The following is a 13,121-nucleotide window of genomic DNA, read 5'->3' as shown; positions in this document are numbered from 1 at the left end:
GATGTCAGAGATCCAGTATTGAATACGGAGCAAGTTGTTTTTAGGAAAAAATAGAATGATTTCATTTTTTTAGGGTTGAGTTTGAGGTGGTTGGAAGGAACCATAATTATCTCTTACTTAAAGCATTGTTGAGATGTAAAACATCGGCATGGGATTTGATCCTATAGTAAAGTTGGGTGTCGTCGGCGTAGAGATGGTAAGAGATTTTCGCTTGTTTAAGAATAAGGGTGAGGGGTTCCATGAAGTGGTTGAATAGGGTGGGAGAGAGAATACAGCCCTGGGGGATGCCCATGGTGACTGGCAGAGGTTTAGAAAGGCAATTACTGACTTTCATTTCTTGGGTTCTATGTTGGAAAAAGGAGGTGAACCACTTGAGCACAGCACCGTAAAAGCCAAAATGGTCTGTGAGTATATTGAGTAGGGAAGCATGATTAACAGTATCAAAGGCAGCAGAGAGGTCAAGAAGAATGAGAAGGGAGGATTCACCTTTGACTAGGGAGCAATGGATGTCATCAGTAATGTTGAGGATGGCTGTTTCTGTGCTACAGCCCTTTTGGAAACCTGATTGGAAAGCATCTAAGAGGTTGAATGAGTCGATTTGTTTGTCCAGCTGGTGCAGGGCACATTTTTCTAGGGCCTTAGATAGGAAAGGAAGGTTAGAAATAGGGAGCAGATTATTTAAGTCATTGGGGTCAGCTGTAGCCTTTTTGATGGTGGGAGTAATTTGGCTTAATTGGAGGGATGCAGGGACACTACCGGTGGCAAAGGAGGGGTTGATGATAGTGACCTCTGCGTGTCTATTTGCAGTTGACACTATAGGTAACTTTATGTATTTCATTTTTTTACAGGCACAGTGGGCACTTTTAGACTAATTCCGGATATTTACGGTGTTCTCTTTAATTTTTCAGTTGGCACAGCGCTTCTGCCGGTAACTATTATCAAGTTGTGAATTTGGCATATACTTGAGGTATTCCCTCTGTTTGTTCATTGGATTTCTTCTGCACTGCATGTTGGGTATTCACCTTAACTTACTTCAGCTCTCAGAGTTCACGTTGTTTTCCTCTCCTGTTCATGCTGTTTCCTGGTCGCCTTTTAGCATTTCTTTAGCATGTTTAAAACGCTGATTTCGAGCATTATCGCTTGTCTGTATGAGCTCTATCAAAATTTAGGATGCTGTATATATTTTCACGTATGAGTTGTTGTTATTCATTGTATTCATGGTAATTATTGATGTTTTAGATTCCCCTTATGAAGGGCAGAGTTCTGCCCGAAATGCACTGGGACAGGGAAAACTTATCTATCAAATGAATTGTTTGGCTGAGTCAAGCATCACCACATTTCTGTTGAAGAGATTCTGCTATGGACTGATTAAAAAGCAGTTTCTGACTTTGGACAATTTTCTTTGTTGTGGTTCTTGGAAGCATTTTCGATACCTTTGGGAGAAGGGGAAATTATTCATTGATTAATTATAAGCTCTAAGATTTGTATCACAACATAGTTAAAGTATTTCTCAATTCTTAATGTACACTTTGGATTAGGTGGCATTTCAGTAGTGCACATTGAGATCCTGGATACTTATCCGGGCTTTGAATGGTTTACTTTTGTATTAGGAGGCTGACAGAGCCTCCCACAAGGTGCACACTTTAATTTACAGAACGTTTCAGGAAAATATCATTTGGTTTAATTCAATTACTTTTGATTGCATTTTTTCGCTGTCATTCTCTTTGTTATTTAACTTTTAGAAAGTTGGCATTTTTCTTATCCTAACATGTGTTGCCTACAGTCTGATCCTGGGTCACATGACTATGTGTAGCTAGTTTGTGTATTGCTTCCAGACAGCGGGACAAAGGTAAGCTAGGTATTGGCAGGCTGAGCCACTCTGAGTTAAAGAGAGTGAGTGGGTGTGTCATTGGATGTATGGGTCTGTGAGTGGGTGTGTGAGTGGCTGTAGAGCTCTGTAAGTGGTTGTGGGGGTGGCTGTATGGGTCTGTGAGTGGATGTATGAGTGGTTGTATTGGTCTGTGAGTGCCTCTAGGTGATTTTGCACATTTGCATACATGTAGTGATTTAAAGGGAGAGCCATGGACCCTGCTGTCACTAGGAGAAGCCAATAAAGAACTCACTCTTCACTATAGAAGTGAAGGGGGGTGTGGAATATAAAGGTGAGATGAAAATGGGAGAAGGCACAAGTGTAAGGAGGAGAGGGGTGAGCAGGAAGGATGTAAAAGTAAAAGAGGATGAACTATGTAAGAGAAAGGGACCTTGTGGGGTCATACATTGTAAAAAGGTGAGTAAGGTGGGAGGAAGAAGGCGCGTAAGATGGATGGGTGGAGAGAGAGAGAGAGAAAGAGAGGTGGGTCGAATGACAAGTCAGAGAGATGAAGGAGAGAGAGATAGGAGAATTGAGAGATGGGAAGAAAATGAGATGGAGAGAAGATAGGGGAGAATGTGTTAGGGAGGTGAAGGAGCAGGAGCGAGTGAGTGAAGGTTTGAATAGCATAAGTTAGAGGGTGTAGTGGCAGAGAGTTGGGGAAAGCAGGGGTGCACAGTGTCGATATGGAGAGAGTGGAGGCAAACGGGGAAGGGAGGGAGTAGTTTCTGGCACCCTCAATTTTATGCTGAGGCCTGCCATCCGGTGGTGATCCTGCATCCACCCAGCTGTCTCCTCTGGCCGCTCAGTGCACTTTTCCACAAAAGCATGCCTCATCCTCTCTACCCTCCCTCCACCTCTAAATCCAGAGGCATGGTAGAGAGTTGCTGCTGCCTTGTTATGGCCTCACTGCAGAGTATAGAAGTGAAGAACACATGGCTAGAGACAGCTTTAAGGCAGTTTCACATTTTTAAGGAAAGTATTAGCAACAAACTCAAGGGCTTTTTCACAATTGTGAGCATCACACATTCATTGATGTCCTGCTTACACCACGCTGTTATCAGATGCCATATCCAGTGGCACAATACAGAGTCATCAGCACTGAGCACAAAGGTGCATGTATGGTGTGTCTGCAGCAGTGCATAAAGGATCCTCTGAAGAAGGGACAGTAAAAACTGGTGATCTGTACTCTGTTGGGCACTATTTACTACAGACACTCAAAATACAGGTTGGTTTCATATTTAGAAGGTGTCAAGGCAAGAATAACTATCATCAGGTTTTTCCAAATTAGAATGCTGTTTTTAATTGCTGACAACAAGTCTGTAGAGAGATTTTATTTTATGAACTTGCTTTTCTATTGGTATGCTAGTAAATGGATTGATATCTATTATATTCATTCTTTTATTGCCTGCTTTTTGGATGGTAATATGTCATATAAATAAATGGAATGAAAACAGATATTAAAGAAGCAAAATACGGTCCACAGATGCAGAAATTAACATCCAGCTCCAGTTTTTGCACATCCCTTGTGGCCAGCTCATCCAGTCCTGTTATGTGTGGAAGAGTTTCCCAAAGAACTCCTGACACATACAGTGAAGTTTAGAAAAACGAATATTCTTGCATACCACTTCAGGTAGGATGACAAGGCGCAACAAGGTGTCACCACTCCCCACTCACCAGGAACAGATCACTCATCAGCCAAACTTGGTTTTTGCACCCCTTAATGACTATTCTGTAGAATAAGACTTCTGCGGCTGTAGGAAATGCTGCGTTTTGATTGTATAAAGTAGTGAACATGATTTATAACTTAGATCAGGACATGACTTTGCCACCTTTAATCATTAGTAAGGCTAAAAACTCTTGATTGGTGGAAGTAGCACATTGGGAAATCCGCCACACTATTGAGTGGTCAACATTGGAGCCAGTGTTGCCCCAGTGCGGCTGCACCAGCTTCAGAGGTGCAACACAATGGTGACTTCAACAAATCAGGGCCTGCACCATACCCAAGGAGCTTACTCCACAATGGAGCTTAAACCACACAAGTAGGTGAGCTACCTCAGGGCCTGTGCCTCAGTAGAATGAGATGTGGCACACAGGGAACACACATATTAAAGCCTTACACCTCACAGGTAGAAGTGGAAAATTAGGCAAGATGCTAAACCATGTACTATACCATATGGCCTTGTCCGCAATTAAGTGGTCTGTGCCACACAGGGCATACGCAACTCTCAAGAATTTCTCACAACAAATTATACACCACACCTGCAGATATGTCTCAATAAGGTTTGCATCATGTGTGAAGCACACTGGGGCCCACAGCTCCATGTAACATATACCACAAGGCTGCTTGCAACACACTTATAGATTGCCTACCAAATCCCCACTCCGCAGCAAAAGGAATTTGCACACCACTTTTGCAGGAACTCTGCACACACAGAACTATGCGAAGGATTGTGCGACCTTAGTATATAGGCACTGAGTCATCCTACCACCTTAGTACCAATGAGCCCAGGACCGACTAGCTATAGTGTGTCACTTACTCTCCTACTCAATCTCAGAGAAACAAGTGATTAGACTCTCCAGAGCACAACACTCCTGACTCTGTCAGGTATCGCAGTTGCAAGACACACCTTTTTGCTTACACTCTTGCACTTTTCCACAATAAGATCTGACAGAGACACAAATAATTTAAAATTGAGATCTACACAGCTAAAGGTGTTAGCTCTGCCCTCGACGGGGCCGAACTTTGGTGCGCTTCGACCGCTGATGCCCTGCAGAGATCTGAAAATAAATTCTGCAGAGCAATAATGTCCCTTCCACAAGGCACACCCACACTTCCTTTATTTATGGACCTTGGCTGCACCCAGATTGGCGAAATTGCAAAATTTCGCCCATTATTACTATGGGCACGCATCTGGCGGGTGGAAGAACTAAGCGGATATGCCAGAGGCCTTAAGGAAATTATGTCATCGCCAAGCTGGCATAAAATCAAATGGCTAAAAGACATGAAGAGTTTATTAACTAAGTTGGGACAACTTGAATCATGGTTGAATAGAACTTCACCCCCAAAGCAAGCACTCAAAAGCTCTACTGGGACTGGATTAGTTCACAAAGAAACTCTAGTACCTCTTTGGGCAGGCTTACAGAGGACTTTTTGAGGTTTAAAGACTGCCCTAGACGGGAATTGTACCTGGATGCAATTGGAAAACCCTTTGATAGGGCCTTGTACTTCAGGTTTAGAGTGGGAACCCTCCCACTTAACACTTTTACCAAAAGATGGAAATCCAGTATGGAAATGTCTGAGCTATGCCCAGCATGTCTTTCTAAACCGGAAACACTGGCACATTTTATGTTCGTGTGCGGCGAGTACGCAACTCCAAGGAGGGTCTGGCTCAAAAACCTATGCCGTCGGCTGGGGACTAGGAGTCATGACGAGGCAATCAGGATACTTATTTCGGACAGTAGCGTACCCTATGCTTGTGCCCTAGCCAAATTCCTATCTTGGGCTTGGGCTATTCGAGCCAAAAAGCTAAAACAATCTGTTTAATTCTACTTTTAGAAAAATTCCTTAATTGAACATACTGCCATACTTGCATGATCTGTAAAAATTCAATCAATTAATTGGCCAGTTTAAGATTGTACAAGCATTTTCACTGAAATCAATGTCTTTTCTATATGTTTTGTACACAGACACAAAATCTTTTTAATTTATTGCTGTTGTTTTTATCTGCAACTTTTTATATACTGAGCTGCTTTTATGATAATCATTTTTATCGAAATAAAGCTTTTTGACTTTTTGACTTTTTTTCAATTTAAAATGTTTATTTTTTCAAACCTGCTCTAATATGCAGTATATGTGCCACAACAAGCAGGAAAATGTATAACACCAATCTGGTAAGCATAGCAATTAGTCTGTATATCATGAAAGGAGCTGTCATTATAAAAATACAGTGTAGCCGATTCTCCCTCCCCTTGTATATAAACAGAATGATTATATATCAGAAGATCTCTGTGCGTTATCTGCAGACCCCGTACTTCAGTCGATAGATGGTAGCTCTACATCATAGGTACAGTCTTGCTATTCTACCCCGAGAGATCCCTATCCAAGTGTGTGCTACCTATTTGTGTATACCAATAAAACCAAACTACTCATTCCGAAACATCAGCTACATCTGTATGTTTTGTCTTGGTGCTAGGGGATAACCACAACAGAATAACAAGTGGCATTGTTGTTCGACCTTGCTCACAATGTTCAGACTAAATCCCAGGAACCTTCAGAGTGTGAACACAGCGATAGGTTCTCATGTGAAAACAACAAAAGAGGCAGCTGCAAAATAAACTTGTGTGGTAACATGCGCAAAAAAGTGGACAATCTGCAGCCTGCTCATGCTAACTTAAAGAACACAACTATGTCCCCATGGGCCATGTGACACCACCGAGGTCTCCACACACTGGAGTGACCAACTCTACACTGGCGCCTAAGCTACACAAGCAGGTGTACTACACTGGGGCTTTGTCTCACTCAACTGGCCTGTGCCACAAAAGGCATACACCACTCCTGAGAAAGGACCAATTATCGGTCATAAATCACACCAGGATATTCACCACAAGGACCTCTGGATGCAGCAGACCAGGGTACACAGCACCATGCAACATGCATTACAGTAAGGCCTGCACCACATTCATATATTTATTGTACCAGATCTCTAGGCCATTTTGAATGGGGGATCAGATTGGCTGAGTACACCATTGGATACCTGCTGAACTGGTGGCGGAAACACTACATGCGACATGAACCGCACTGGGGCCCACCACTAGCAGTTGTGTCACACTCACCACTGAAAGGGCTTGTGCACAACACAGATGTCTACATGATATCAGGCCTACAAGCATCAAGTGATGCACCATACTTACACGGCTGCCTCCCCTACACTGGGAAATGCATCACATTGATAAAGCCGTTTGTAAATGTAAGTCATTAACAGCACATTGTAACTAATTAGATAGTAGTGTGTCATACAGTAGTGCATAGACACACTGACATGGAGAGCGGACACACTCTCATTAACTCAGCAGGTCCACTGAGAAAGGGGTGGGTCTCTAGGAGAGAAGCCGAATGCCTGAGATATTTCTGATGAAAAACCTGAATGGTTAGAAATATCTAGGATGAAGATGGGGACAGCAAGGCTAATGACAGCTCTGAGCTATCACAGCATGGCACACGTGCAGGGTAGTGCGTTTATTCACTGTGTATGCTTCCAGGCACACAGTACTATGGGGCAGTACTCACAACTTTCAGCAGCAGTGTTGCACTTTGCACCGGACAATTCTACCCCGCAAAGCACACTAATGCAGATGTGCAGCATCTAATCTCCATTTACATATGGAAAAATCCACTAGTCCCCCCATGACACCAAATCTAAGAGAGAGACTACTACCAGTCACACCAGGGAAGATCTGTCATTCCTGAGCTGCAAGGGGGAGTATTACGGGCCACCACTTAGGCCCTTGTGTCCGCCGACCATGTCCTTTTCTGGGATGCACCAGCCACCCTCCACCCCATGGGTTGCCTAGAGTTCCCTCTTTGCTGCCCTTGTGCCTGCTAACCCCGCCAGACCCTTCCCATAGGGCACTGAAATTTTTCAGGGAACTGGGGACTTCACTCTGTTTTATATAGTTTACACCCGATTATATATATTTGGGGGAAAGGGGGGCACATCCCAGCTCCGGAACGATACCTTTGTACCTTTTGCACACATTCTCTTAGGCCTGAATGAAGCCCTTCTCATCATGGCTGGGGGGCAGGCTCCTCGTGTTGTGCTCCATACTGTGGTAGCTCTCCTGGGGGCTTCTCTCTCAGTTGTCTGCTCAGAAGCCAGGCATGGGAATACAGTCCAAGACTTGGAGCACAGACTCAACCCAGTCCCTGCCAGAACTAAAACAGCCCAGTATTAATGGCCCGGGGGGAGGGGGGGTGCTTGACCCCCTCCCCTTTTCATTGATGCATTTCACTCTGGTGAGGTAGTGGTCCCTGGGGCAATTTATCTGTTAAGAGGTGGGTCCACGCAGCCCTCCTCTTATTTTATGATGAAGCTCCAGAGAGTTGGCGGTCCATGGGGCCATAAAAGGCATTCAGGGGGGCCGCTCAGCCCCCCTCCATTAAACTTTTGGTTTGTCCTAGCCCCACAGAGGTGGCGGTCCCTAGGGCCCATATTGGCAATGTGGAGGGGGGCCGCTTGCACCCCCCAATTATATTTGAGCTGAAAGAGAAACAAGCACAAAAACCTTTTTTCAAATGCTTTTTGGCCACAGGGTCCTTGTTGGACCCCAGCACCAGGGCAAAGGGGTCAGGGTATTCCTACCCTGTCCCCTTTTCTTTTTTTAAAACATTTTTATATGAGATCTCAGCTGAGGCCAAGGCCCAAGATCGATGTCAACACTTTGTGATTGGAGTTTTGGCAGCCAATCAGATCTCTGCCTGAGATCGAGATGATTTGCAGAGGGGTCACGTGACGTCCCTATATATACAAATTTGTTTTTCTTTTAATAACTCTAACACTGCAGAATGGATATACAAAATAGCAAAAAGGGTACTTTTGGAGCAAAAACTACATTTCTGCCAAAGTTGGTGCAATTCCGTCCAGCGGTTCGGGCTGTACTCGTGTCTAAAATCTTCATGGGAATTAAAATAGGAAGAACACTTTTTTTACCCCCCCCCTTTTTCTAGACCCCTACTTGACAGCTCACCCGAAACTTCCCATGCGCAATTAGAATCACCAGCACACTTTTTTGGAACTTTTTGTGAAGATTTGTCAAACTGCGCCAAAGATATAGGCAAGTCCAAAACGCTTTTCCTCTGGAAACTAGATCCTGACTATATTTACCTACTGGTACCAACTCTGCTCCACTGGTAATCAGGACGCTGGAAGGAAACTCGCTGAAACCAGGAGCATAACTAAATATATATATAATACGCACCAATAATTCCAGCCACTTCCGTTTTTTCACGGCGAAGCAGGAACTCAGACCGACCACAGCGTTTTTTCAGGCAAGGTACGTTTTTATTAGTTGTTCAACCCAGCCAGCAATGACGCGTTTCGGGCTTCAGGAGCCCTTGTTCACATATATATATATATGAAACAAACCCTCCAAAAGGAAAGGCAGAGGCCACAAGTGGGGAACAGCTTGGTGCTTCTTTATTTCAAAATTGGCAAATAACGGGCGTATGCATTTCAGCTGTGTAGCCTCCTCAGCGCCCAGTGTGGATCGGAAGAAGAGTTGTTTGCCACCAAAATAGTTCACCTGCACCAACTGAAATAGTTAGAGTTCGCTCTGCCCACTGATGACGAAATTCACCTTTCGCAGTTCTCTGGGTGTAGGATGAAACTTCATCTCCCAGCAAGCAACAACCTGCTGGGAGCGAGCGGCCAAGTGGTTGCGCGAATAGCAGTGTGATGTGGAACCCTCTCGCATGTTTCTTCCATGCCCCAAGAAATAAACAAACTCCTTGCGTTCCCAACTGCATAACCAGCAATTACAGGCATCCATTTCACGGGGGTAAGTCCGCAATCGCGTCTCTCCCAATGCGGAGTTCAATGACTCCGACACCGCTTCAATTCTTCCTGCTTGCACTGGTGAGCCCAGTCCGTTTCAATAACTTGAAAGACAACGTGTTTTCGCCGAGGCAAAAGGAAGCCAGTGTTGACCAGGCCAGCTTAATGTGCAGGAGCCTCTGTGATACGCTGCTGGCTGGCAATCAAACAAATATGAAACAAACCCTCCAAAAGGAAAGGCAGAGGCCACAAGTGGGGAACAGCTTGGTGCTTCTTTATTTCAAAATTGGCAAATAACGGGCGTATGCATTTCATCTGTGTAGCCTCCTCAGCACCCAGTGTGGATCGGAAGAAGAGTTGTTTGCCACCAAAATAGTTCACCTGCATCAACTGAAATAGTTAGAGTTCGCTCCGCCCACTGATGACGAAATTCACCTTTCGCAGTTCTCTGGGTGTAGGATGAAACTGCATCTCCCAGCAAGCAACAACCTGCCGGGATCGGGCGGCCAAGTGGTTGCGCGAATAGCAGCCTGATGTGGAACCCTCTCACATGTTTCTTCCATGCGCCAAGAAATAAACAAACTCCTCGCGTCCCCAACCGCACAACCAGCGCTCACAGGCATCCGTTTCATGGGGGTATATATATATATATTCAAAACTCACATCTCTGACAAAGAGAACGGAGACACACTCCACTCAAATGCGATATTTATTAATAATCTTCAGACAAAATCAGGTACAATTTATGTGAAAAGGCCCAACGCGTTTCAACTTTCGCACATGGGTCAGTTAATGACAATCAAAGCGTGCCGCTCTTTCCATTCTTATATTTGAATAATACCAATTAGGCTCTTGTGAGTGACCCAGTGACTTCCTGGTTGATGCCTTCTGGGATTTGAAGTCCACAGCATGACAATTTAGTAACCATCAATCCGGATATAGGTAAGTATATTGTCAGAGCCATAAAACATATTATCCAGATTGTCTCTGCATAATCACTGTACTCTGAATGTTCCACATGGGGCTACAGTTCCAACTTTAACCTTTGTTTCGATCAGCAAATTTCTGAGGGCTTTTTTAAGTTTATGTAATATATTATTTCCATAACTAACTATCATGTCACTTTAACATTTGTTTTGTTCAGTGAATTTCCTTTTTTTTATGTAAAGAAAGATTTGATATCTAACTTAGCAACCCTCCGCCTTGCACAGCATTCAAATCCCTGTGTCTTGCAATGGCAGCCACACCATTTCTCTACATGTTCTGGCCAGCCAATAGAGCATAAGCTCCCATGGGGCGCTATATATATATATATATATATATATATATATATATATATATATATATATATATATATATATATATATATATATATTCACTGAAAAAACCATAGGTTTTAGGCCTTATATAGTTAGGAATTAGCATTTTAAAAACCTTGAAAATTCACTGAAAAAAGGATAGGTTTCAGGCCTTATATAGTTAGGAATTAACATATAAAAAACCATTGAAATTCCTCCTATATAGTTAGCTGGATATTTCATTGATATAAAACCAATGAAATTCCACATATAGTTAGTTGCACTAACTATATATTTCGCGCATCCGCAATCCAATGCTGATGATGTCACATATTACATCATTCATGACATGGTCAGTGACATCACTGATGACATCACTGATGACATAACAAATGACATCACTGATGACATCATCCAGTGTCTGTGTGTTTTTGTAAAGTTTAAATATGTTTTACATATTGAAGAATGAGTGGATGTATAAGAGTATGGATGAAGGATTTGATTGTATAAGTGAGTAAGTATGTGTTAGTATATCTGTGAAAATGTAAGCTGTTCTGTGTTTAACTGTATAGATGAAGAAATCAAAGTGTGATTGATTCTTTACAGGACTGACTAGGTGTGTGAGTAACTCCATGGATGAGTGGCAGTGTGTGAGTGTCTGCATAGGTGTATGAGTGCATATGATAGTGTTGTAATGATGAGTGACTGTATGTACGAGTGATTGTATGGGTGAATGAATGAATGTGTGTGTAGACGTAGGAATCAGTGAGTGCGTATGTAGTAAATGGTATTCGTGTGTCAATAGTTTCAAAAATGATACTCTGTATTTTACACTAGGTGTAACAGTGGTTATATTAGAGTGTAAGGAGGTGCATTGTATTATCACATGAAGTATATCATCAGTGGTGTGATCATTGATGTTAAATGAGATGTCATCAGTGATGTCATTTGAGATGTCATCAGTGATGTCATCAGTGATGTCACTGACCATGTCATGAATGATGTAATATGTGACATCATCAGCATTGGATTGCGGATGCGCGAAATATATAGTTAGTGCAACTAACTATATGTGGAATTTCATTGGTTTTATATCAATGAAATGTCCAGCTAACTATATAGGAGGAATTTCAATGTTTTTTATATGTTAATTCCTAACTATATAAGGCCTGAAACCTATGTTTTTTTCAGTGAATTTTCAAGGTTTTTTCAATGCTAATTCCTAACTATATAAGGCCTAAAACCCATGGTTTTTTCAGTGAATTTCAAAGGTTTTTTAAATGCTAATTCCTAACTATATAAGGCCTAAAACCTATGGTTATTTTCAGTGAATATATATATATATATATATATATATATATATATATATATATATATATATATATATATATATATATATATATATATATATATATATATATATATATATATATATATATATATGTTGTAGCCATTATGTAGTTACAGATAGGACTGTGTGTCTATTGAAAATTGATTTTTAGCAATGCAGTACATTCAGAGAGGATCCTCAGACCACCGCAGATCTGCAAGGCCAAAACTGACAATGTTAGTCGGTCACAGTGCCCTAGAATTAAGTAAAACCAACACACAAAGTGGCAGGTTAAGGGACCCTGGCACCCAAAACAATGTGTGGTGAGGTTCCAAACGGACCCACATTGGGATTAAAATTAAAGCTGATCTTCCGCCGGCCCCAGAAAAGCCCCCCCCTCATGTGAATGTGCAGTGGATCCGAAGATCCCAGGCACCACAAAAGAAATAAAATAATAAAAAGATTTTACCTGTTCATGGGGAGTTAGACATCCAGGCCCAGCAATGAAACCCACGCCTTCACTGCACATGGCAGGGATTTGTATGCCTGTGGAAGAATAGGTACAGGGCATGGTCACAGGAGATGCGCTTTGACCAACTCCAAGCTGTACATGGAGGGAGGGTTGGACGCCCAACCCCAGCTTGTGCAGCAAAGTGGGCTGGGAAAAGGCAGCTAGGGGGCAGAGCGCAGATAAATGAGCTAATTAGCACTAGGAAAAGACAAATATTTTGCAGTACATGTTATATACAAAAGACATTTATCAAAAATCGCACATTGAGATCGCGCGCTTTTCCCCCGCATCTATTACATCGCACAGACTATGACATCATCTGTTTTTACCTCGCTATCTGTTGCAACGCGATTCGGTTGCTTTCTATTGGCCCGTACATTACCCCGCAGTACACCAAGTCGCATGGCAAAACAACGCGGTGTTTGATATGGCCTGCGTGAACCCGCCTCTAAGCCCTGGCCCCCACTCCCCCCCCCGTCCCCCTAACGCCAATTCTTCACTTTTTATTGCATGTTTTTTTTGGGGGGGGGGGTGTAAATTAATTTTATAAATGTAAATA

This window comes from Lissotriton vulgaris, chromosome 1_1, assembly GCF_964263255.1.
Source record: "Lissotriton vulgaris chromosome 1_1, aLisVul1.2, whole genome shotgun sequence".
Taxonomy (NCBI): domain Eukaryota; kingdom Metazoa; phylum Chordata; class Amphibia; order Caudata; family Salamandridae; genus Lissotriton; species Lissotriton vulgaris.
Note: the sequence above shows the minus strand (reverse complement) of the source record.